The 26,810-nt window shown below is 36.8% G+C and overlaps 1 protein-coding gene across 6 annotated transcripts in view; it reads right to left on the bottom strand.

The window, feature by feature from the left end:
• The window catches only part of BANK1 (B cell scaffold protein with ankyrin repeats 1), a 498,930-nt gene that overhangs the window by 157,772 nt on the left and 314,348 nt on the right, over nt 1-26,810 (bottom strand). The gene's annotated exons all lie outside the window — the stretch shown is intronic.

Below are 26,810 nucleotides of genomic sequence, written 5' to 3'. Positions count from 1 at the left end.
ATCTCAAATGCTTAAAAAATGACACATTTCCATTTTTTTTCTGCCTTTTCCCTCTTTTACCTCCCTGCATGCTATGTCCCAGGTCTATGTACAGAATTAGTTACAAAGTCAGCTTTTATACTAATGCTTACCCTAAATTATGGAATTGTAAGAAGGAGAATTATACATTATTTAGGACTCATACTTTTAAAGAAAGAGCTCAACTTTTCTCCATACGGCGACAACTTTAGAATGTAAAACAATTTCAGAATTCCTTTCAGCTTGCACACATTTATTTTGCATAAGACAGCAATGTCGAGATGTGTGCATGATTGTTTCACTAATTTATGTTATTTTCTCAGTTCTAGCTCAACCCTCAGCATGTAAGAGTCTACAGAGAACGCTGGGCCTCTTGAACTCTCTGAAGAAGAACACGCTCAAGATGCCCACCATAGGCTACATCCTCTTGTGTGGTTTATTAGAGGTATTTCCCACGATGGTGATGGAGAGGACTGCCTGATGGCGCTAAAAGCAGGCTCTGAGGCTATGAAGGGAGAAAAATTTTATGGAATGACTTTGGGTGATGCAGCTGCACAGTCAATTAGACTGAATAGAGTCCCCGGTTGCCAATTTTAGTAACACCAGAAAAATGAAAATGCTGAGGCGGGTAGTCACCCAGATGTTTCCGCCCTGCTGACTGGCACATCAGCGTTCATTCTTCCTGATCTCTCTTTGGTTCTTGGGCATACCTCATGATATAAATAAGTACTTCTCTTACTCTCACATGAAGCCAGTTGCTGGAGGGGCTCAAAATAGTACAGTAAAAACCATACGCCACTGTTCCATTTTCATGGCTCAGGAGTCTCAGCCATCCCACGAGTGGCTCATCAGGAGGGGCCATACCAATAACACAAAAGAATAAGGAGGAAAAACAACTCCAAAGAAATACCAGGGAAATAATAGCAGTATTAATTCAATTGTCAAAAAAAGAAAAATCTGTAATAAAATTTAAACCTTCCTATTGTTACCTGAAAGAAAATGTCTCACTATCAGCTTTATCAAATATATATAAATCAACTATACATTTAAGATACATAAGCTGTATATATATCTTTATCTCCTTTATAAAATATATATTGATATATATATAGCATATGTACATTGTAATATATACATATATTACTATACAAATACATATATATGGTTATCACACTTTTCACACTTTGAATGCTGGCTTTATATATAGTCCCATAGTCCCACTTTATAATTCTGATGAGTGAAGGATACCGTCCTCTAGGACAAGACTCCCACAGTTGTATTTCAGAACTGGCAGTTCTTTTTTATCCTCTTGTGGGTTTCCACAAATGTCGAAGTAACTCAGATAAGGAAAAGTCTTTTATTCTAGACAAGAATTGTTGGGAATCCCAGTAAACCTGAGGGCGACCTCAGTCAAAACTAAATGAATATATCTTTCTTTGCTTTATCAGCTGAGAGGGCCTAGAAGGAACGCTAACCCAGGAGCAATGGGCTGTACCCAGATCTCGATTTCTAGTACCATTCTCTAACATAAGAAACCATAGCACCTTGAGAAATGGCTGATGCTAGGACAGGGATAAGAATCACACAGGACAATATACAAAATATAATGCCAGAAAGTAAAGAAGTGTTAAAAAAAAAAAAAACCGGCATAATGATGGGTATATCAAAGGGACAAAGAAACCAACTGAAATAGCTCCCAATGGCCAAAGGCAGAACAATTTGAACACAAAATAAAGTAGTACTGGATTATAACCCAAAGTATAAAATAAACATCCATGAGTCCAGACTGATATAAATGATTGTATAAAATAACCAAATGGGGGAGAACAGGCAGTCCTCCTGTGCAGAAGGATTCTGATACTCTAGATAAATACTGCACCCTCAAGGAGGTAGAGTGTAGACACATGGCCATGCCCCTGGGGTGAGTCACCGCCGCACTGTGACCCTGACTGGGGTGGAAGGCCTTGGTGAGTACTCGGTTTGGAAAGCAAGAAGGTGAAGCATCAATCTCCACCCCTTATTGGGGGCTGTGCATAGTGACTTCCTTCCACAGAGGACGGTATGAAGTAGGACTGGGCAGTACGTGACAGTGGAGAATCCTGACAAACACTGCCCCAGTGATCAAGGGTAACAATAGTGGTGAGTCCTATTGGCAGTCTGCACCATCGATGTGATGTGATGTGATGAGCCTGGCACTGCACCTTTGTCTTCCTTCCCCAAACCCATATCCTCTGTCTAATCCTGAGAGAAACGTTGGTCAAGTCCCTCTTGAAGGACAGAGGGACTTGACCTACAAAACACCTGACCAGGAATCCCTAACACTGAGAAGTCATCAAAAACAAGGAATGCCTGAGAAACTGTCACAGCCAAGAGGAGTCTAAGGAGGCATGACAACTAAACACATTGTAATATCCTGAATGAGATCTTGGAACAGAAAAAGAGCATTAGGTAAAAACTAAGGGAATCTGAAAGTCTGAATAATTAGTGAATGGTAATATATCCATATTGGTTTATTAATTGGGACAAAAGTACCATACTAATATAGAATGCTAATAACAGAGAACACTGGATGGGGAGTATATGGAAACTCTGTACTATCTTCATAACTTTTAAATCTAAAAGTATTCTAAAATATAAAGGTTATTTTTAATTAATAAAATTAGTTTACAAATCAAGTATTTTTCTATCTGAAAAAGTGAAGGGAAAAATCCCTTATATTGTAATATTTAATGTACAAATCATTAATCGCTCCAATTACATTCATTTATCTAGAGAAATAAGTAAATGCCTCATAATGATGTGCAGAGGAAGGAAAGTTGAAAGAATATATCTCTTAGGGGCAATAATCCAAAAAATAAGTTAGAATGAGTTGACAACAGATAAATGAGCTCTGTGCAGTTTGGTTTACAGACGTGTCCAATGGTCAATAGGGAAACTGGGAGTTGAATTTGCTCTTGCTCATTTAATTGTGTCGTTTAGAGTATATCTGAGTAGCACCAGAGAAACTAACTTGTCAGAGGAGAGCGGTTTCAGTAGTTTTAGAGTTACTTTTGAAAATTTCTTTCTTATTGATGTATTTTATTTTATTTATTTATTTATTTATTTATTTTTTTAAAGAAATTCACGTTCTTTTATTTATTTATTTATTTATTTATTTATTTATGACTGTGTTGAGTCTTCGTTTCTGTGCGAGGGCTTTCTCTAGTTGCGGCAAGTGGGGACCACTCTTCATTGCGGTGCGCGGGCCTCTCACCATCGCGGCCTCTCTCGTTGCGGAGCACAGGCTCCAGACGCGCAGGCTCAGTAATCGTGGCTCACGGGCCCAGTTGCTCCGCGGCATGTGGGATCTTCCCAGACCAGGGCTCGAACCCGTGTCCCCTGCATTGGCAGGCAGACTCTCAACCACCGCGCCACCAGGGAAGCCCTGATGTATTTTATTTTATCTTTGACTATGCCTTCACAATTTCTGGACACATTTGATATGCATTTTTATTAAAATTATGTTAAGCTTGAAGTTTGCTTTATCCTAAGTTTGTGCCCATAGCTGATGGGCAAAACATCTGTGGCAGAGATAGTTCTCACCAAATATTCCATGATTTCAACTACATTTCTCAGAATCCCTTGTAGTTGGGTTGGGGCCATGTGACTGGTTTAGGCCAATGATTTGTGAGAGGAAGTGATGTCAGTCACTTCCGGGTAGAGGCGGTTAAGAGCCCGGGTCTCTAAACCTCCATCTCTCTATTCTCCTGCCATTGCAACTTCAGAAGCCATGTTTCCATGTGCTGCTGGTATAAGGTGGTGTAGCATCCATTAGCCTAGGTTTCTGAGTTATTGAGTGGAGCAGCTCCTTCTCCCCAAACCCCGCCAGCCTATGTTGAACAAGTGATACGTATCACATACGGTATTATGCCAGAAGACATCGGAGTTTGCCTGTTGCTATAATTAGCGTTAATTACCCTGCTACAACTAGTAAGGAAAACTGCTTATATTTTAAGAAATCATTATTACTTTTTAGGCTATCTTGTTATAGGTAGTCAGAAGTTGCTTTTGAGATTACTGTGAGGTTTACTGCCACAGACCCCCAAATCACAGTGCCTTATACCACAAAGGAATATTGGAAAATTTAAAAGACAGCAGGTGTAGAGATTCTGAGTAGGGACAGAGACTTTTGTAGAACCTATTTGGGAAGGAAAGTGGCTCTTGTCAAGGCACAAAAACTACATCAATTCAAAATCTTGAACGAATGAAGATTTCAGCAAAAGATTTAAGATTTCATTCCATAGTATTTCAGGAAAGAATACATCTCAGGCAGAAGGGTGGGTAAGAAGTACCTTCGGCTTGGACTGATTTTCAGGAACACGACGTAAGGAAACTTAGGCCATGTTGCCCAGGAAGTAGGAGAGATGGGTGTTGTATCTTGGGGACTGACTATTAGATGCCATGTGTAATTTTTAAAAAGCATGGGAGTATGAACAGAGAGCATATTCACACTCTGCACGCAAAGGCCTCACAGACCAGCTTTGGAATACAGTGTCATTAGTCATTAGTCAATACAGGGAATGGGTTTTATAGACAAAAGTTCCCCAAGAGCTATCTGCCATTTACTTAATCATGCCTGATTACAAGTGTTGTCAGTTTTTTTCCTGGTAATTAAACTTCTTAATATGACTGTAGTGAGTGGGTTTGTTCCACATTTCATTTATAACCTAAGGCCCTCCATAAACTAATTACTTGAGGGAATTATGACAGGTTCTATCAATTGTTTAATATATATGAAATTTTCAACAGCATGTGATGATAAATTGAATAATAAATGTGTTGAATTCAAGGAAGAACCCTTTTCTCTCAACCCTCCCCCACTCTTTTATCTTCATAAATTATTTTAAAAATTAAAATAGTAGATTTAATTTTCAAAAAGTAGATTATGGGCCTTGGGTTAGGGCACTGATGGCATATTTCTCTCCACTCAGCTAATGAGTGGTCCCACTGCCCCACTAATGAGCCAAATGTATTTTTCAGAAAATTAACAGCTCACAAAAGATTTACATTTCAATTTACATCCACAAGGCAATTTTCTGACACAGCTGTTTTCCTGGCTGACTCCTTAAGAACTTTGCTTATAAGTTTTTCATTGCTTTGCTTTTAGAATTTCAGCGTGGGTGTTCAATTTTATGATGCTAATTTAGATAATCTGCTTTCTTCAACTTTAGAAAGTTTTTTTTTTTTTAATTCAATGAAAGAAAACAAAGCTCCCTGTCCTCATAGTACTTATAATCTCAGTAGGGGAAGGAGAATGATGGAAGCAGATAATAAATACTGCTATGTAGTATTTCAGAAAGTGACAAGTGCCATAGAAAGGGGGCAAGCTGAGAAGAATAAAGGGGAACTGGAGTACCAGGTGAAGGGCGAGTGGGGTTGGCAATTTTAAGTAAGAGTGATCAGAGTAGCCTTCATTGAGATGATATTTTAGCAAGTTCCCAAAGAAGGTGAGGGAGTTAACCATGGTCCTGATTATGAAAAGGGTAGGTAAACGTGCTCATAAAATAAGTGGTCAATGAAGAATTGTGGTATTGGTGAATATATATGAAATTTGGAAGAGGGTCCCCCAGCAAAGTTGCTTTAAAGTGGCCTTATAATATCGGTGCAGTCACAGTAGTGCCTGTTACAGTGCTACATACGCCATCTTCAACGTATCAGTGAATTGTTCTAAAGTGTGTAGGTGAGTTAGTGGTTTTTTATTTTTTAGGTTTCGTTTGGTTGTTTTTAGGCTATGGCCATAAGGCCACTGATCACAGCAATCAAGAAGGCTTCTTAAACTTTGATTGTCTTGTTTGGACAGAAATGACATTTAAAAATCTCTTCATAAACCTACAACAAAGGAGTAGCTCTGATTTCTAAGGTTCACTTGGAATGCAGGTGATGGAGGCTCTCATTGCTCATAACTTTCTTTCATTTCCATCAAAGAGATCAAGAGTTTCTCTTTCAAAGAGTACAGCCATCAAGTCATTTCCCCTTTACTCCTCCCACTTGTCTATTTCCTGTTACAGCCTTTTAGCATGTCACATACACAACTCAGTGTACTCATCCAGTTACTACTGGGTAGAGAGATATGAGAAGACCCACTTGAAACAAGTAAGTTGCAGGTGACAGTCTCCTTTGGTGACTCTAAAGCCGTGTTCAGTAGACTCTTAAAGGTTTTTATAATTCATTCTGGAAGCTCCACCATAGTTAAGGCTAATACATGCTTGGCCTTCTTTCTAGCAATAAGAGACTCCATCTCCGTGTCCATGGCTTTGCCCTTGCCTTTTAGCTTCACATATACACTGGGCAGCCTGCTGGTGGCATCCAGGCCCTGAGGCAGGATCCACAGTATTTATGTGGTTTCAGTGAAACACACTTTCAGACACCAGCTTTTTTGGCAGCAAACTGGAATAGATAAAAAGACCCAACTCACTCTAAACAAGCCAGCAATACTTACAGGAGAATCCTGACTGCAGAATGACAGTGTCTCACAGAGTTTATAAAAGTGTCCACGGTCATGGAGCTATCCATTTGGTGGCCTTTCAGCGCTGTCATGAGGTCTGAGTGGAACCGTTTCCTGCCCTGACCAGCTCCCCACTAAACTGATGGGGAAGAATTGTCACTCTTTCAATAAATATTCGACCTTCCATTAGTACAGTCTTGATGTTACTTCCTTTACTCTTACTTTTGCAGTAAGTTGTTTCTGCCTCCACATTACATTGTGCTACCTGGCTCAACATCCTCTTTGACAGTCATCACTGTAACACCACATATACTAAATTATTTTTTAAAATACACGTGGCTCAAAATTTGATGATATCCTTGTGAAGAGACTGCAACACAGCAGTGAGAACTGCTGCCTTGGGAAACACGCACCTTTCTTATTAAGGTTAACAACCTTTTGTATTAGGCCAGAGGTGCTGATGCTACAGCCATATAAAACCTTTGCACCTTTTTAATATGTTTTTCTTCTACTGACCTGTTTTCTCTGAAAAAGAAATTACTCCCAGTGGGTGCTCTCATGCTTAACTCTTTTTTATTTTTCCTTACCTGACTCTCCTCTGATCACTGAGTATGCTACCTGTTGCTCCAACATAAATAAAACTCTAAACATTGTTTCCATTAGTTTCTCCAAATAATCTCCCTTTCTATAGCCCTATCCCCACCATGGACCATTGTTTTTGATAAATTTCACAATAGCCATTTGCTAATTATTCATGGGATCAGTATGTCTAGAACCCATGCTTACATTTGAGGGGAGCAGAGTTTACGGTATAACTAATTCACAGCATAAATTATGGAGGCAAGTGTACATTTTCAGTGTACATTCTCCAGATTATATTATGGCAGCTCCACATCATAGGTCAGTTCAAAATCACAGGAAAAAGACAATAATATCAGATAGCCCTACAGAAATACCATTACCAGACCTATGTTAATGATTATTCTTATCACATAGCTTCAGAATCTTATCCTAGAGGTTTTGCCTATCCACTAAGTCTCGTGTTTTGCTTCTTATCTATATTTGAGGGGTGGGCTTAACTCTCTTTGAAAAGAAACACCTTTATATTCTATGTCCTCTAGTACATGTATATATTTCCTGGAAGAATGGGTGGGCTCACCTTATTTCTTCTTTCAGAAATATAAAAACGTTACTGCCATGGAGGAGAGACAGCTCATTAAAGTAGGAAATGGCCACTTAGTGGATGACAAGTATTTACAACATCAGCTGTAATTTCATGTTCAGTTTTACATTCAGAAGCTGGTGAAGCTGTGCTTTATGGCAATGATGGTGGTGGTAGTTGTATCTTGGAAAATGACAGCCCTCCACCTTCTGACATACTACAATTTGTTAAAACATTTAATATATAAATATTTAAGGACATGGAATTACAACAGGACAACTAATCTGAAACCATAAAAAAAAAAGTGTCTGTATAAAAGTCCAAATTCTGACTTCACTGTCAGAGGACCTGAGAGAAATTTTATGAACACACGTAGATTGCTTACATAAGTAAACAAGGAGGCCATTACACTGAGGTGGCTCCAGGGCCACTGTAGCAAACCAAACCCTAAGCCTGTAAATGCCTCCAGGGTATGGAATCAAAAAGGACAACCAGTCACAGCCAACTGGTCATTAAGTTATAGCCAATCAGTAATTCCCTTTTGCCTTTTCTCTGTAATAGTGTCTCCTCCAGCTCCTTTCACTGGAGTGTTCCTAACCGCTCCTGCTTTGGTGCTGCCTGATTGGAATTGACTTTTGATCGTGCCCCACTTTATCTTTTAACAAGAAAGATATACAGACATATTCACACACTTACAAAGATATACAGACATATTCACACACTTATAAAGATATACAGACATATTCACACACACATAAAAACACACGTGATATGGCCACTGGTTCAATTCCATTTGATATATCTACTTACCAAAGGGTTAACGAAATCATAGAGAATATGGAAAAAAGTTGAATTCTATGTTTACTGAGGTTAGAGTGTGATTAGCTGAAAATCTTTTGTTATTATTTCTTAAAAGTTCCCCTGGCATTTTGGACAGGCTCCTTCTTCATCCATCTACCGATGGTCAGTAAAACTCTCTGGGCATTAAAATAGGTTCCCCTACTTTCTCAAACACCTCCTAGGAGGTACCTGAAAACCTCTATGAAGATCTTAAATTACATTTTCTTTTAAGGGAACATTCTAACCGTTTTCCATGATCTTTTCCTAGAAAATTCTAGTTAGCTACTTTTGAATTGTTATGGATTTTTACTGCTTCTCCTGTGGCCCACCTGTCTCCTTCTCTCTTTCTGCCTTCTGGGCTCTGTATATCCCTCATTGCATCTCTAGCCCGCTAGCCCTTTCTTACCACGTGAAGGGCTCAGCACCTGGTTACAGCCTCAATAGCAAACTATAATGTGATAGGACTAATCTAGCACTCATATTATTTCTTCATCTTGATTTGTACCATTGAGGGATTCAGAAAAAAAAGATTATAGAAAGAGTTAAAATAAAATTAATACTTGTATTAGTCAGGGTTCTCCAGAGAACAGAATCAATAGGATGTACATCTATAGAGAAAGATACTGATTACAAGGAATTGGCTCACATGATAATGGAGGCTGGCAACCTCAAGATCTGTAGGTGAGTCAGCAAGTTGGAAACCCAGGTGAGCCAATGATGTAGTTCCAGTTGGATTCCAAAGGCATGAAAACCAGGAGAGCTGATGGTGTGGTTCCAGTTTGGATGCCAACAGGCTTGAGGCCCAGATAGAACTGATGTTTCAATCTGAGTCCAATGGCAGGAAAAAGCTGATGTCTCAGTTAAAAGGAAAGTCAGTCTTTCTGTTCTACTCAGGCCTTCAACTGATTGGATGAGGCCTCCTGCCCCACATCAGGGAGAGCAACCTACTTTACTCAGCCTGTTCATTCGAATGTTAATCTCACCCAAAAACACCCATTTGCTGTTTGATCAAATATCTAGGCACCCCACGGTCCAGTCAAGTTAACCATCACAATACTCTTGAGAGTCAGTAAAACTATAGTGATAAAATAGTTCAAGAAAAGAGCAAAGGATAGTGGTAGAAAGTTAAGCATATAACAGCCATTAGCTAATTTAATTTGACCTACTAAAACTAGAATTTGGTATTTTCTTTTTCTGTATTCTTAGAGGCACTTTAGTCTATCTGCATAGAATACAGGTAAAACTGAATTTGGACCCATCTGAATTGAATCCTATGTGATATACAGCAATAATTTTCTGCAGAAAGATCTTCTGTCAGATCTAGAGTGGGATAAGTTATCAGAGAACACACTAAAAAAAGGTTAAGTGTGCATTTCCTAAGTACTGTGATGTAGTCTAGTGCAGTGTTAAAGCATGAAAGCTAGAACTATACTGCCTGGGTTCACAGCCTACCTCTAAGCTCTACCTCCTACCAGCTGTGTGACTTTGGGCAGTCACTTAACCACTCTGAGCTTCATTTCCTCATCTGTGAGTGGGGACAATAAAACAGAGCTGTTATCATAAAGCAGTAAAAATCGCTACCAGTTCTGTATAACTTTTTGCTAATTTTATTATTTCTGATTCTTATACTAACCTGTTCTTTTTTTCCAAAGTACTTAATTGCTTGCTAGAGATTGAATATGGGAGGTAAAGTTTACAGTAGAACTTTGAAGAAGGACAGATAATAAAGAACACTTGTTCCCTTGTTTATTGTCTATCTCCCTATTTAAATGGGAATTCATGAGAGGAATGATTTGTTGGTCTTATATTACTATAAATGTAACAATATCCAACACATAGTACACACTTAATATTTGTAGAAAGAATTCATTCTTCTATGCAACATATATATAATATACATATATGTACATATGTGTGTGTGTATGAGAGAGAGACAGCTTCTGCCCTGAGACCATCACTGTACTGGGCATGGCAGATACAATGGTGAACAAACATCCACTTCTGTGGAACATATGCTTTGGTGGGAGAGATATTAAACAAATATCCACATACATTAATAGGTAATTATAAACTCTGATATACTCTCATCAAATATATAATGTGATAAAGGAAATGGATTCTAGGCTTGCACTTATTAATATATTAGTTATATTAATAAATGATTTTGTTATGAAGATGCCATGAAACCTAATATTAAGTGGAGGCTTACATTTATAACACATGATATTGAGCATGGTTTAACAAATTTCCATTCTTTTTATAACTGGAGTTCAACTGAATTTTATTCCTTAATTAAAAATGTTCACAGAACTTAACACTTTCTGAAATTACATTGCTTATTTATTCATTTACTATCTCTCCACAACCAACTAGCTTTTAAGCAACAAGAAGGGCTTTTAATGGTAGTTAAATGTCGCTAAATGCCAATCGCCATTATTCAAATTATTGTCACTTAAATTTTTCTGGGAATGGAAGACCTCTATTGACTTACTAAGTAAGAGACAGACTAAAATAAAACATAATAAACATATTCATTTTATTATGTCTGAAGGGATGTTACAATTTAACCTGTTTAAGAAGAAATTTGATGAATATCATTTTCTATATTTACTTCAGGAGCTATATCTTAACCAGGAAAGAAAAAAATTCAAAATATGGAATATTCATGTGTCATATATGTATTTTTTTTAGTTAGAAAAGACTAAGTGTTAAAATAATTCTCTCACAAAGTGATTGAAATATTAAAATATATTCATGGGGAAATTTTAAAATTATGATAATACAGTAATATGAAAAACATCGCTAAAGCTTTACAAATTCCAAAGACCATTCATATATATATTTTGAACCTTACAACATTCTGATATTTGATGAAGTAGATTTCAGAGAGAAATAAAAGTACAAAGTTTTCTCTTTTCTCCTTCCCTAACAATCCTATCATATTAGATACAGAATGAGTGCTCAGTAAATAATTGGGAATGATTATGATGATAATAATATAATGATGAGGTTGACATTCTATTTAGGAGCACGGTCTAGACATAAGGTTGGAATGTCAAGGAAAGAATGTCTAAGAAGATGGGAGGTCAGAACCCGGCTCACTCTCTGAGTATTTATTATTAAATTTAGATTACCCTGCCTCCCTTTGTGTTGATCCACTCAAAGTCTCTGCTAAACTTGGAAAGAATCATTTTAATCATTACAGAATTCAGGCAGTGGGACCCTGAAGTTAGTAGGTTCTTATTATTTTTACAACTAGACATCTTTTCTCGAGGCCATTGGATGAAAATTCTGGCCCCAGAGCTGACTAACTTTCCAACTTGTGAGTCTCAGTTTCCCAAAATGTAAAATAAGTAGCAGTTCCTTAGAGACTAGTGGTAAACGAGGAATGAGGGAATGTGCACAAAGTTTCCAGCCCAACCTATTATATAATAGGTCTTCAACAAATAATCAACCCCAAGCCCTCCACCCCGCAGTGCTATTGTAATCGAGCTGCAGGCTTGTTCAGCAACGCAGTCCAATACTGCAGTAGTGAACCAGATTGCTTGGATAATTGGCATTCTCCCCACCAAATGCAAGATTGATAGATTCAATAGAAATCTATGCAGTTACCCATTTTGTAATAGAGCGTTCTCATTAAGGAAATGGATTAATTGGCTTACTGATGTTTTAGTGAGAGCCAGATTTCAATAAGTGGACTCCGCAGTCCTGAGAAAAGCAAATTAAACACTAATAAAGGGAGAAATGTGCTTGCTTAGGCTGAAGTCTCAGCCATAGGCTCAAATCTAGGATTCGAGTATAAGATTTGTCAATGTGAGTGGATATTAATGTCTGACAGATGAAAACACTCTGATTTTTTGAAAAACAAAGACCTCTATTGACCCCATGTTCCCTACTAGCTACAGTATCTTTTCTGTGCTTTATCTTTACACCCCAAAGAATTGTTCTATCCTCATTAGTCCCTGATTCCACTCCTTCTTTCCTCACTTGAGCCTCTAAGGGTCATGTTAAGGCTTTCCCACCTCTCCCAAACCTCTCAGGCCCCCTCCCTCAATGCACTTCACACAAACTGCTCTTGACAGGTACACTGTTTAAATACAAAGGCTGATTCTCTGTCCCTATCTTAGTTGACCCATCAGTAGCATGTGACCCAGTTGACTACTGTCTCCTCTGTCAAGTTATTTTTTCACTTGAATTTCAGGACAATAGATTTCCTGATGTCTCTTCTCACCTCAAAGGCTGCTCATTCTTGGTCTTTTCTTCTGGTGTCTCCTATCACCTTAACTTCTAAACTTTGGAATATCTATAGGCATTTTAAATTTATTATGCCCCAAACCAAACTACCAGTCTTCCCCAGCAAACCAGCTTTTCACACAATCTTCCTCATCTCAATACAACAGCAATTTATTCCTTCCACTGCTTCTACCAAAATCCTTGGAGATGTCAGTAACTACTCAATTTCTTTTACATCCCACTGCCAAAGAATCAGTAGATCTGTTGGCTCTCCTATAAAACAGCAGTATATTTCAAATCGACCACTTCGCACCATCTCTGCCACTGTCATCCTAGTCTAAGCTATTATCATTTCATCATCTATTCTCTGGAATATTGGAATAGTCTCCAATCAGGTCTCATCCTTCCTGCCCTTGCCCTCCACAGTCTGTTGTCAAAACAGCAGCCAAAGTGTCAAATCAGAACACATCTCTCTTCAGAATTCTCGAATGGCTTTCTTTCTCCAAGATCCTCAACATTGCCTATAAGGCCCTACACTTCTGTTACATTTCTGACCCCAACTATTCTCTTTCTCTCTCATTCACTCTGCTGCAGTAACATTGGCCAACTTGCTCTGTTCTGGACATGTTAGGTACATTCACCTCAGGGCTTTTGCGTTTGTCGTGCTCTTTTCTCTTGCTGGGACAGTTTTCTCCCAGATATCTGCATGGCTTTCATGGTTTTCAGGGTGTTATCAAAGGCTGCCTTCTCAGTGGGGATTCCTCTGACTACTCATTTCAAAATTGCCCTCTCCCCAACTCCTCCCAAACACCACCCTACACTAGATGGTCTTTCTTATTTCTTCTGGGCCTTAAACAGTAATGTCCATCTGATACACTGTATGTCTTAAATTTTAAATTTTATTTGCTTACAATCTGTCTTTTTTCCCATTAGAATTTGAGTTCCATGATGGCAGGAGTTTTAGTTCATTTTGAAATCCTTGTGTTTAGAACAATACCTGGAATTTAATAGGTACTCAAATATTTGTTAAATCAATCAATACATTGACTTGCCAAACTAAAATTGGAGAGCCTATTGATTTTTTGGCTCAAGTGAGAGCTGATTAATTTACTTAAAAAACAAATCCAAAAATTTAGCTTTCATCTGGTACCACCTATTTTCCTTTTATATTATATTTTTGGAGGCAAAATAAGTCAGACATAATCTTTAATTTCTCACATCCATATATATCACAAGGAAGGTGTTGCTACACAGGAGAGATGAAGAAGAAATCATATAGCTTGGCTCAGAGCTATGATATTTTTTGAATATTCCTTTAAAAATATTTATATATTTAGTTCTGCACTTTTCTCATAAGTAATCTGACCTTGGAAAGACCTTTATATAAATTTATAGTAGAAACCATGCCATGATACCAGTAGAAAAGTACATACCCAATCTACACTGAATTATATTAAACACCCTTTTCTATCCTCAAGCATCAAGAATGAATGAAATTCAAGCCAATTAACAGAGAAGAAATTCCAAGGGATATTTTTCCAATGAAATTTTAATTAATTTGCGTTTGCTTACTTTTATTCTCAAAGCACAATGCCATTGTGTTTATTTCATGAGGTCCACTCTCTAAAGCTACAATGTCAATACTGATTGTTCTAATGAACATTTATGATTAATTCTGTCCTCACTGAAATTGCATTTCCTTTTGACCAGCAGGTGTACAAGTGACAGCTCTAGACTACTCTGTTCTACACAAGCTAATTGGTTTGAAAGAAGCCGGAGAAAAACAAAAGAACTTAAGTACAGAAGGTTTCTAAGAAATTGGAAGTCTAAGGATTATAAAAACATAGGGCTCCACGGGACTTTAAAGACCGTTTAGACAACACATGCAGGAGTGTGACCCTTGGTAGCGTATTGAAGACCACCAGTGTCTGAAGCAAATACGTTAAAGATAATGAATTATCTGTTCAGAATGAGATATTGTTTCAACCTTGAAAAAAAATGTTAATGACATATTAATTATCCCTATTCAAGAAGAATTGTAAGCACATATACACTGCTTCCCTCTATTACTTTCATGGATTTCCTTGTTACCTGTGGGTATTCAATTACTTTTAACTTAATAAGCATTAAAATCACTATGTACTGAGTCAATAGGTAATCAAAATAATATTGCTGTTTGTTCTCATAGACCTTGACTGATTCTAAGCAGCTATGGTATTTGGAACAATGAAGATGAGAGAAGAGATATTATAAGTTCTTCCAAAATATGCATTTGCTGTGGCTGAATTTGCCGCCCAGCTGTTTTCCGTAAAGTATGACATTAGGACAATGGGAAATGGGCTTAAATTGTAGACTGAGGGGCTTACCATGGATATAAAGAATACTTTCCAAAAAATGAGGATACATAGATATTCAAACCAAATATTGCAAGATCAATCTCATTCAGGAATGGTATTATGACATCTCAAAAGGGTAAGATTTTTCTCTGCCTGGGATGATGAGGTGTGACTTCTCAGGGTTCAGCTGTTGCTAGAACAAAGTGCCATTTAGTGTTTATCAAAAGAATCATTAATTCTGAAAACAATTTTTTAAACAATAAAACATTTTAATAAATACTGATTATACAACTGAAGTAAAAAATTTATTTCACAATTATGAAACAGAGGAGACAAAACAGACCTTGGAATAAGGAGGATGAAAATTTTGATATTCTGAGAAAAGTGTGTATACACTTTTTTAATGAAAATATAGCATATCTGATGTAGAAAACCCAAATCATGGAAATAATACATTGTGCCTTTTCAAAAAGTTGGAAATATAAAATGTGTACTATATTTGCATTACAAAATCTTTGCTTCCTTGGAGTTTAACGAGAGCTCATTTCATTTGGGGTAACACAAACTGATAATGCAATAACTTGTTTGAGTTGGAAGTAAAACACTCAAAGACTATTCACATACTTTACTCATCTTGCTTTCCCCAGGGCATTTGCCCCAATTTCCCACCACCCTCCCAAAATCATATTGCCATGGAGACTATCTGGGTATGGTCCTGACCCTTGTGACTCTGTCTCCTTCTGTATGGGAAGCAGGATAAGGGATAAAAACTCGAGAAAACTTTTTTAGGGTTATAACCTGTGCATATATAAAGAGAAAGTATACAGATACTGTTAGCTTTTCTAGGAATTTATGAAAATATGAATCATTTATTATGTAGCAACACAGTGAAAAAACAGCAGCTGTGGCATCTGTAAATAGTTCTTACTGAGAATTACAAATGGGATTTTTGCTTGACTCTCTTAAGCCAAACTAACACCATTTCAGGGGAAGTCTATTTTAAGCAGTGACATACACTGGGCTTAGTGGCCAGGAGAAATGTCTTTCCTGAAAAACGTGTAAAAAAATACTAATTAAAAGTCAATATTTTCTCAGAGTAACAGAGTAGGCAGAAATACCACAGACAGCTGCCTTACCCATTTCTTCTGTTCTACAGATGTCTGTTTCTTTTTCTCACCTGCCCCTCTATTCCTCTTCTGTTTTCCCCATACATGTTTCATCTGATTTTAGAGTTTAATGGGCATGTTTCTGGCAAATGCCAAAATCAAAACGATGAGAATTTTTGTTCTTGTGTAATTTCAATTTCTAAAACCTAAGGCACTTATACAAAATTTTAATGAATAACTAGTAAACTTTGGTATCATGCATATCAAGCAACTCACCGATAGTCTGGATTTTTCACTTTTGAATCAATTTTCATATTGAATCAATAACAAGTAAGTATTAGATAAAATCTCTCTCCTCTTTATGGTGATGCTTGTCTAGGCTCAAACGTTATCAGAGCAGCACATTGTGTGATTAAATAAATATGACTGCTAAGTGCTCTTAAATGGCATGATTTCTCTTTCCTTTCCTCAAATCAGTCAGGGATTCCTCCCTAGAAGTAAATATCGGTCTTATAAGAAGGGTATTAAATCCAAACTAGGGTAGCAAATTTTTATCAAGGAAATCCGCTTCTAGTCCTAAAGTCAGAATTCTAAGAGGTCCAAAGCAAAGCTGCTCGACTTGGATGTAGTGATTTTTCTGTCCTTAGGGAGGGAAATTCAGCCACTTCCCACTTGCATAGGCTCAGCACTCAGAGCCAGTCTTGGGGCTGTGCTTGGTGCTGTGGCCCTGATATATCAAAATTTATTATTTTGCACGTGATGAGCATCATTTGGGGTTTCTAACTTGTTCAAAACCTCTTACACACTTCAGGTAGGGCCATGCCTACTTTTTGGCACAGATGTTGGAGTTTCGATTGATTCTTCTCTGATGACCATTTTGAGCAAGTGAAGGCAAACAATGCAAGCAGTAACCTCCTGGGTTTATCTCCAAAAGGATTCATCTCATATTATATTTCTACTAAAAACTAGGCTATCATGTTTACAAGAAGTATATAATAATAAATAAAGGAGTTGAATATAATTTTAAATTAAAACAGCAGAACATAAAATGTTTTTGCAATACAACAAATTTGTAAGAATAAAATGGAGCAAATATATGTCTCCTAACAGCTGACACCAGGATCCTTCTTGAGGATAAAGAGGACTTTCTTCGAGTTCCTTGATAAATTGTTTGAAGAAGGAAAGTGATATTTTAAAGACCTAAATGGACAAGAATGAAAGAAGATGACCAAACTCCTGAGAGTCTGCAAAAGCAGAGAAGTAAGGCCTGTGTGGGGCAGTATTTGGAGGCAAAAAGGCTAATTATTATGGGTCAAGATTAGTGCCAGGGTCATTGCTACAGAGAAACTCCCTCTGTGCCTCTAAACCTTCACTAAAATTTGCTATTGACACAGAGGTCTCTGTGAATGCTGTTTGTGTGGGAATCTAGGGAAAAGGTCAACATTGTCTGGGATCTGGGAGAACTGGAAGAGGATGCTACACCCAGAACATGGAAGTATAAAAAAGAAGCCAGAGCATGGAGTTATGCACTATTAGGAAAGACATAAGAAATCTCTTACTCTAAAAGTTCTAGGGATAATTAGAATATGAGAAGCTTTTAGCTAAATAATGGGTTTTGAGTCATTGAAATTTATTTAAATTTCCAAACATGAATGTAAGGAAATGCATGTTTAAAGTGGTTATTTGTAGAAAGTGGAATTATAAATAACCTCTATATTTCTCTGTATTTTCCAAATATTCTAAAATAACCATGTGTTATTTTTAAATTAAAAGGAAAATGTAAATAGATGCATTTTCTCATTGGAAGATATCAAATATAAAATTTATTTATTTCTGTATTACTGTTGGTTTATGAATGCTACATAAAAGAAAGTAGGTATTCAGTTTTAAATACTTATCATGGAATTTTGTCTTCTGTATTCTTTATTCAGATTGCATGCCCAGACATAGTTTATAAAACAGTGGACAGGATCTCTGTATAATCAGGTTGCAGTCTATAAAGGAAAATCTCAGCTGGCATAGATAAGTGATCCACTAAAAAGAAATTTCTGATCTAGTGAGAGCTTAAAAATGTGGATGTTGATTTATGTGGCATTCATAACCTAATCATTTTAAGAAAGGAAAACAAAATCTGTCATTTCTCAGAAATTAAAATGGATGTATAGTCACATATTTTGTTCTTAAAATATCAACAACTTGTTCATATACTGAAGTTGAATATATAAATAAAGAATAAGAACTGAATAAAGAATAAGTACCACATTAAATTCTTAGAAATATACATATAACATATGGTAGGAGAAACAAAATAGATCTTTAGCAGATGTTCAGTTACCTTGATTGCTACTAGATAAAGTTATAAAATTCAACAAATCTATTTTCAAAAATTTTACTTTTATTATTACCAATAATAATTTGGACGATAATGATAATTCCTTTTTTTTGGCCACACCTTGTGGCTTGTGGGATCTTAGTTCCCCGACCAGACCAGGGATTGAACCCAGGCCCTGGCAGTGAAAGTACCGAGTCCTAACCACTGGACCGCCAGGGAATTCTCTTAAAAATTCCTTTAAATGGCAACTGCTGTTTTTCTCTCTCTCTCTCTCTCTCTCAGTTGGAGTGTGTGTCTGTATGTATCACAAGGTGCTTTATTTTATGATATTCTGATCAAATCAAAGGTACCACTAAATGGCAATCTTTTTTTTTCTTCCTATTCTGTGTTATTTTTTTCTCTCCCTTGAAGTGATGAATAATGACAAACATTTAGAAAAGAAAATCTTTCCACAAAAAGAGTAGACTAAAGGAATGAAAAATATCTTGATTTATTTCATTGCATTTTTCACTTTTATTTTTAGTAAAAAAAAAGAGACAAAACCCAAAAAACAGAAAACCTATTGTCTGGATTTTTAAATACCTACCATGAATGTGTGTATAAGCTCTTTTAGGCTCTAAAAACAGGATTCCTTATATATATTTTATTAAAATCCCATATTAAATGTTAAAGATTTTTAAAAAAAATAGATCTATGGTCCTACCTAGGTCATTATTGTACAGAAGGCAAAGGAGAATATGTATTCCATGAAAAAATCACATAAAATGACTGTTTTCTGATCCAAGAACTCAGAGATTACATGTGCTCTGCCTTCTCCCCACAATTGTACATTCCATTCTTTCACCCAGATGCATCCTTCATGTTTCTCCATTAAATGCTCCCTATTTAAAATTCTGTTCATGATTTATCTTCTTAGGAAAAATTCCATGTGATTTCAACTGTTCCCATTACCATCCTGCCATTTCAGGGTCTTTTAATATTTATGAAGACGTTTTGGACATTTTTATGTTCATCTATTTCATCATGTTCTGGGACACTAGCTATCACTTTATTTGTCATGAGCAATTTTAGCACCAGTGAGACTTTTTTTTGCCTGAGGTACTTTGCTCATTGAGCACCCTGCCACCAAGGGGCTTCAGCCTTAAGCATTCATGATTTAGGGAGTGAGATTATTGCACAATTTTTCCTTTTACAAAGAAATATCCTTTTCCTGTTAAATGAAAATGCAATTATAATCAGGAGTTGAATTTGTATGTTTCCCTACAAATCCCATAATTGCTCCTTTCCAGACAAATCTTCTAACTCCAAACAGAAATGCCTACGCGCTGCTCCATTAGACATTGTTTTCACTTAAATACAATATGCTATAACACAGAATAAACATCAACTTACTTCTTACATAATTGCTTTGAGGGAAAAAGTCTTAATATTTGTTTAAAAAAAGTCACTTTTAAAAATCGAAATAGTTAAACAAAAACGTTTAAAACCACAATTTAAATAATTTCCCAACTGAATTTAATCCCTTTCCCGTAGGGACAGTTTTCTCTCCTCTTTGGTTCCTAGGCTCCAATGCTTACCATCATTTTTTTTTTTTTTCATATAAAGTTCAACAGAGTTATCAGTCTACTTGTGTATTACCAGAATATAAGTACTAAAGATGAAAAATAAAAGATAATACATTGGTAGTATTTGATTTTAAGGAAGAAAGAGATAAGCAGTAGTTTAAAAAATCATTAAATGGAACTTAGTTGGGCTTAGATGAGAAATACAGCTCTGCCAGATAACTACACATCCCCAATCAACAGTCTTAGTTTAATTTCCTGATCTGTAAAATGGAAGTAAAAATGTCTAATTCACACAGATTAGTATACTGATCTAATGCGGAAGCACCAAGCATAATGCTTGACACAGAAGTACTCAATAAAGGTTAGCTTGTTTTCTCTTTCCCTTCCTTTCTTGAGTCAGATCTATATGGAACAAAAAGAATGAGCTTGCACTGAATGAACTTTAAGACACATTTCAGGTTATGTTATAGGAACGAGGTCACTAATCTCATGCATCTTAAATCAGTACACTTAATATGAACAGCCAATTCGTAATTTCATGGCAAATGTTCACAATCAAGAAAAGTCAAAACGACCTCCATTCTGATCTTGTGTATTTTCATAGTTGTGTATTCTCATGTGAATGTTCTTTAAGACTTCCCCCAGACCAATGGTATTTATAATTCCATTATTCAAAAAGCATTCATTAAAGTCATTCACAATAATTATGCTACTAGTCAACAAATGCAATGAATAGTATCCTCATGCTTAGTCATTGTTCATTAACTACCTACTTCATTGAACTGACAATAACAAATATAAAATGAAACTGCTTACTTCTCTCATATTCACAAGAGAAGCATTTGATCTCTTTCCCTCTCTTGTCATTTGCAATAAAATAACAATCACATAACTTATCAAGTGGTCCTTGCCATGTAAATGCCTACTGTTGCTAGGACTGATATTTTACAAATTAGAAAACTGGAATATCTAGATATTCTATTCCTAAGAAAATAAATTTTAGTAAGAACAATATAGAAATAAAATCACAAAATACCTCTAGATGTTTAGATAAAAGATGATAAATGTGGTGGATAATGTTTTAATGTATTGCATTGGCCTGAATCTAGTTCTTAAAGGACAGAAGTTGTTTGTGTAGGATTTGAAGAGAGACTCAAGAAGATTAAGTGTGGGTATTGACACTAAAACACTGGAATATTTGCCAAGATCAAAACCACTTGTACTGTGATAATGAACAGCTTTAAATGTCTCTTTCACTAATGGTAAGTTCCTGGAAGCTACAAGAATTTTTTTTTTTTTTTGGTTTATTTTTTTTCTATCCAAAGTTTTTCCCCCCATAGTCACTTGTCTTAAAGAACTACAAGAAAATAATATTTATTTCTCACCTTGGATAAATTTATCCAAATAACACTTTAAAAAATTCTCCTTAGGGTAAGAGCCTTTACTATTGTTATTATTCAATAAATATTTATTATCTACAACCTGGAAGACACTATATTAGATGTTGTGGGGAATATGGAATAAACAGAGCATGACACTTGCCTCCAGGAACTGGAAAGTTAATGTAATCAACACTGATTGATTAATTAATTCATTCAACACTTATGTAGTGAACCCATAGTGTTGGCCAAAAATTGTGTTAGATATTAGGGAAACTGTGGTAAAAGAGATAAAACTGTCCTTGCCCTCACGGAATTCATAATCTATTGGAGAGACAGACATGAAAAACAATCAAGTAAATAAAAATAACCGTTCACCAGTACTTATTAATACTTTAAACTATAAAAAGTCCCACAAAAGAATGGGTCCCCAGAAACAGAATAACAGGAGAAGAGTACATAATTACATATAACTTTTAGAGTGCTTATTACTTGTCAGGTATTCTTGTACATGTTTTACACGTATTTATATTTATTTATCGTAACAAGGGTACCAAAAAAGGTGTTCATCTCCATTTTAGAGATGAGGAAACTGAAGCAAGGAGAGATTAAGTGATTTACTCAGGGCACATGGCTGGAAAGGAGCAGAGTCAGTATTTAGACTCAGATAGGTGGCTCCAGAGCACATGCTCTCAGACTCTAGCACATAATGTTCCTAGATCAGGCTAAAATTTGTGATGCAGATTAAAGTTAGACAGTGGAAGTACACACCTACAACCTCTTTCTATGAAAGTTTCCTGGAATAGGTAGAGTTTGAGCTGAGATTTGGTCATGGTTAAGAGATCAGGATATTTTATTTAGGAGGAAGAGATTTCTAGGTAAAGGGAATAGCCTGAAATAATGAAATGAAGGGAGGACAAATGGACTTTGGCAGCTGAGATGTGCAATTAAGGATGAGGCTAAAATAGTAAGCTGGGCTATGCTGTGGTGGGTCCTCAGTATGCAGCCTGATACGGGATGGTTTGAGGCCAAAAAGACTGGGAAGGAAAGACCTCCTAGGGGGCTTTTTAGCGCAGCCGACCAGAAGAGAGATAATGAAGGTACAAACCAAGCGAGCCACAGAGAGAAGGAAAAAGAGGGAACAGATGTGATAGATGATGTGTAAGTACAACTGTTAAGATACGGTAACTGAATGGATGGTGTGGATCAGGGTTGTATGAGGGAGAGGGAGGCTATGAGAATGGATCTGGGGTTAAGTCAGACATATTTTTAGCAGGGTGACTTTGGGCAAGGTACTTTATCTCTATAAATCTGTTTCCTCGTCTGAAAAATGGGAAATAGTATATGCATTTGTGGCTACCTAATCAGGAGTTGAAAATGACTTTCAAATTTTGGCCAAGAAAATATTGCAGATAGTTATGCCATTAGCCGGGAGAAAAGAAAAAGATCATTTGGGTCTGTTGAGCTCTAGAGGCCTGTAACATATCCATGTGGACACATTCAGCTTGCAACTAAAACTGGAACTTTAATTCAGGAGGAAGGTCCAGGTTAAAGACAATGATTTAGCTATCAATCACCAGAGAAGACTATGTAGAAAGAACCTTAACTGATGGGGTAAGAGAAGGAAGTCACAAAGGGTGAGTGGAGATTTAGGAAGAGGACAGGGTCAGGGAATCCACTGCCAAAGCTTGAGCCAAAGAACATCTGAGAGGAATCCAATGGGTCTGATCTACGGTAGCTTATTATTATTATTTTTTTTTAAACATCTTTATTGGAGTATAATTGCTTTACAATGGTGTGTTAGTTTCTGCTTTATAACAAAGTGAATCAGTTATACATATACATATGTTCCCATATCTCTTCCCTCTTGCATCTCCCTCCCTCCCACCCTCCCTATCCCACCCCTCTAGGTAGCTTATTAATGGCCTTTGACAGAGCAGCTTCAGTAGTGGGCTGAATGCAAAGCTTGGATTGTTAGGAGGAAAGAAATGAGTGAAATGAAAAGTCATTCTTTCAGTTAGTTCTGGTACTGAAAAAGAGATCAAAGAGAAGGCAGGGTTGTTGGGAACGACTGTGTGTGCATGTGTGTGTGTTTGAACATGCTTGTTCAGGAAAGAGTCAGTATAATGGGAGAGATTAATGATGCAGGAGAAAGAGAGGATATGACTGATGGTGAGGTCTCAAGTTGATATGAATAACAATAAATCAAAAGAAAATAAGGTGAATGCAATATCATTTATTATGGATCTACTATACTTTTAATGTTTTCATATTTATGTCATCAAGTCCTAAAAACATCCTGTAAGGAATTATTTTTCCTATTTGCAAATAAAGAAACTGAAGCTGAGAGAAAACAAAGAGGTTGCCCAAGGATGCAAATATGGTATTTGATGAAGTTAGGATTCAAATCCAACCTGGCTGAATCCCAAGACCCCATGACTAGAGGAAAAATAAAAATTTGACAAAGAAGAGGAAGGAGTTGAGGGAGTTTTAACAGGATGTTTAGAGCTGCAGAGTTAGGGCATCAAAGCTGAGTTTGAGGACTTGGGGAAGAATAAAATTCTGTCATTCACCGCTATGGTGCATTTAATGGGATTTTAGAAAGAGACTGCTAAGTAGCTCCAAAAGCATAACTGAGACATGAATTTGTAATGCATGCACTCAAGTGCGGTTATGTGACTTGTTCCAGTTTCTTCAGTTCTAACAGAACATCAGTATTGAACAAAGGCCAGAATTCTAAAATTCACTGTAGGCTGGCCTATTAAAAATAAATGCTGAAGATAGCAGTTGTGTTATTTGTCTACGAATATACTAAACCTAAACTTAAAAAATATCCTGAATATAGAAAGAATATGAGCAATATTTTTTTAAAACATGGGATCCAGTTAAGGATATTACTGGGTAAGTGAGATCAAACAAGTCCTTACATTTGACACTTGCCTTCTGTCCCATCAATGAGTAAATACATGCTGAGCACCTCTTGGGCACCTGATGGTGGGAGGGGAAGGGAGCCCATTACTCATCATTAGCGTCTAGACTTACGAGAAAGAAAAACTACATAAGCAAAGCAGGGTATGCTGCCATATAGAGGGAATTAGCATATACTAATATTTACTAAATTAAATGGAATAATCCACTAGAGCAGGGCTCCCCAACCCCCGGGCTGTGGACCGGTACCGGACCAGGCGTGTTAGGAGCCGGGCCGCACAGCAGGAGGAGAGCCAGCGCAGCTTCGTCTGCCGCTCACATCAGTGCCTGAACCTTCCGCCGTCCCCCCTCCCTCCCCCGCACCCCGTCCATGGAAAAACTGTCTTCGAAACCAGTCCCTGGGGCCAAAAAGGTTGGGCACCGCTGCACTAGAGAACAAAACAGTATATAAAGTACCAAATGAGCAAAGCCAAGACTGAGAGAAATAATGGGCCAAGAAAGGTGAATGTTCACTGGCCTAAGCATGAAGCCTAACTTCCAAGTAATGGGTTCCTACACTAATCAGTCAGTCTTTGCTCTATATTAGGGATACTCCAGGTGCTTTAACATCTACCTCTTCTGTACTGTCATTCCAAACCCTTGACCCTCGGAAAAAGATCAGGGTCACTGTCTATTAGGCAGACACTAGAGGGCGACAGAATCAATCTCGTGCTTGCTCTCTCTCTCTCTCTGGTGCGCACGTGCACACACACACACATACACACACACACACACACACACACACACACACACTAGCCCACACTAGCCCACCGTCCACAGGGACAAACAGCAATGTCAGGCTAAGTCAATGAGAGCAGGCTGTCACAAGAATCCCGTCACAGACGTGAACAACAGAAACATTCCCAGTTAGGAGTCCTCCTGAAAAGTCAGCTAGAGAAAGTGACTTTCTATTCTGAAATTTTCATGAAGATTATGTATGATTAAGATCTTATTAATATATACACCAGACTATACGAGTGAACACTGTGGTGGAAGAGAAAAGATACTAAATGGATATTGTTCCTAGTAAACATCTGTAGGTTCTCCAATTCCATAGCCGGCCCACAGAGGAGGATGTATTTCCCTGTCTACTTACACATGATCTAATCATTCTCTGAAGTGTTTAAAACTGATGGAGATAAATGGGGTGACATACTCAAGATAACACAAAGAAATACCACATATTATTTTGCTTAAAACACATTCTAATTTTTGCTGTACACTTTATCTTAAATCACAAAGTATCTTGTAGTCTGCGGCCAAGTTCCAGTTTAGTTTCAAATTCTCAGGTATTTCTGACTTAAAAGGTAAGTTTTTAGAGGACTGAATTAGTTGTCAGTATTGCTACTTGTTATTTGAAATAGTCTGAGATTTCCTCAAGAATTTTATGAAGCAAACTGTGGTTCACACTCAATTGTGGATTTAAACACCAATCCTGTGGCTCTTTGTCTATACGCCTTTCATATTAATTCTTCTAGAAGGCATTGTCAGAAACTGAAAATTGAGTAGTTTATTTGAAATATTTTATGGTTATAGAAATATATGGTATTATTATCTATAACAGTACTGAAAACATGAAACAAGTGTAGTTGTTAATTAGATAACTATCAAAACATGAAAGCTACTCATTCATAATGAAAAGTCTCTATTCATAGATTGTACATAAATTATTAACCTTTCAAAGTAAAAAACGCCATGAAGAAATGTCAAGAATGTGACTTGAGGCTCCTCCCTCTTCCTCCTTATTCATCTAGCTAACACTGAGATATGGATGACACTTGTTCGTTTATGAATGCTTGCTAATGATTCTCTTTTCACCTTTATTTGTAAAAGTCATGAGTGACTTTTTCCTTCTACCTACCCATTTTACTCAGCAATGACCAAACTCACTGTGTTGTAACTCCCTGTGAGATTCTAAAATGAACAATGTTTCACTGATGGAGGATTGGGAAGAATTGAAGAAATCAGTAAATCAGTTGGGGGGTATGTTTGAATTTAAAAATATATATTTCTTCAGTACAGAAGTATGGTCAATTGGTGGATTATAAACTGCAAACTGAAAGAATATCTATTCCTTTCAACAATTCTGAAAAATAGTTCATGGAAAATTTGAATGCATATGTGACAAATCTGAGATTTATCAGAATGTGGTTATAACATTAAAGCTATGTAAATGTTATGAAAGACACAATAAAGTATTTTAGCAATGCAAATAGATCGCACATATTTTCTCTATTAAGTTTAGATATAATTTAAAAAAGACATAGCTACTATAATTTATAGTATAAAATCTCAACATGTGTTTATCTGACACACTTCCATAGTCACTTCCTTAGTGACAGCAGAACATCTGCAAAATAATTGATCTGTCCTACCTATAATGTCAAT

This window comes from Eschrichtius robustus, chromosome 4, assembly GCF_028021215.1.
Source record: "Eschrichtius robustus isolate mEscRob2 chromosome 4, mEscRob2.pri, whole genome shotgun sequence".
Taxonomy (NCBI): Eukaryota; Metazoa; Chordata; class Mammalia; order Artiodactyla; family Eschrichtiidae; genus Eschrichtius; species Eschrichtius robustus.
The sequence above is the reverse complement of the archived record's forward strand: the minus strand, read 5'-3'. Positions and strand labels throughout refer to the sequence as shown.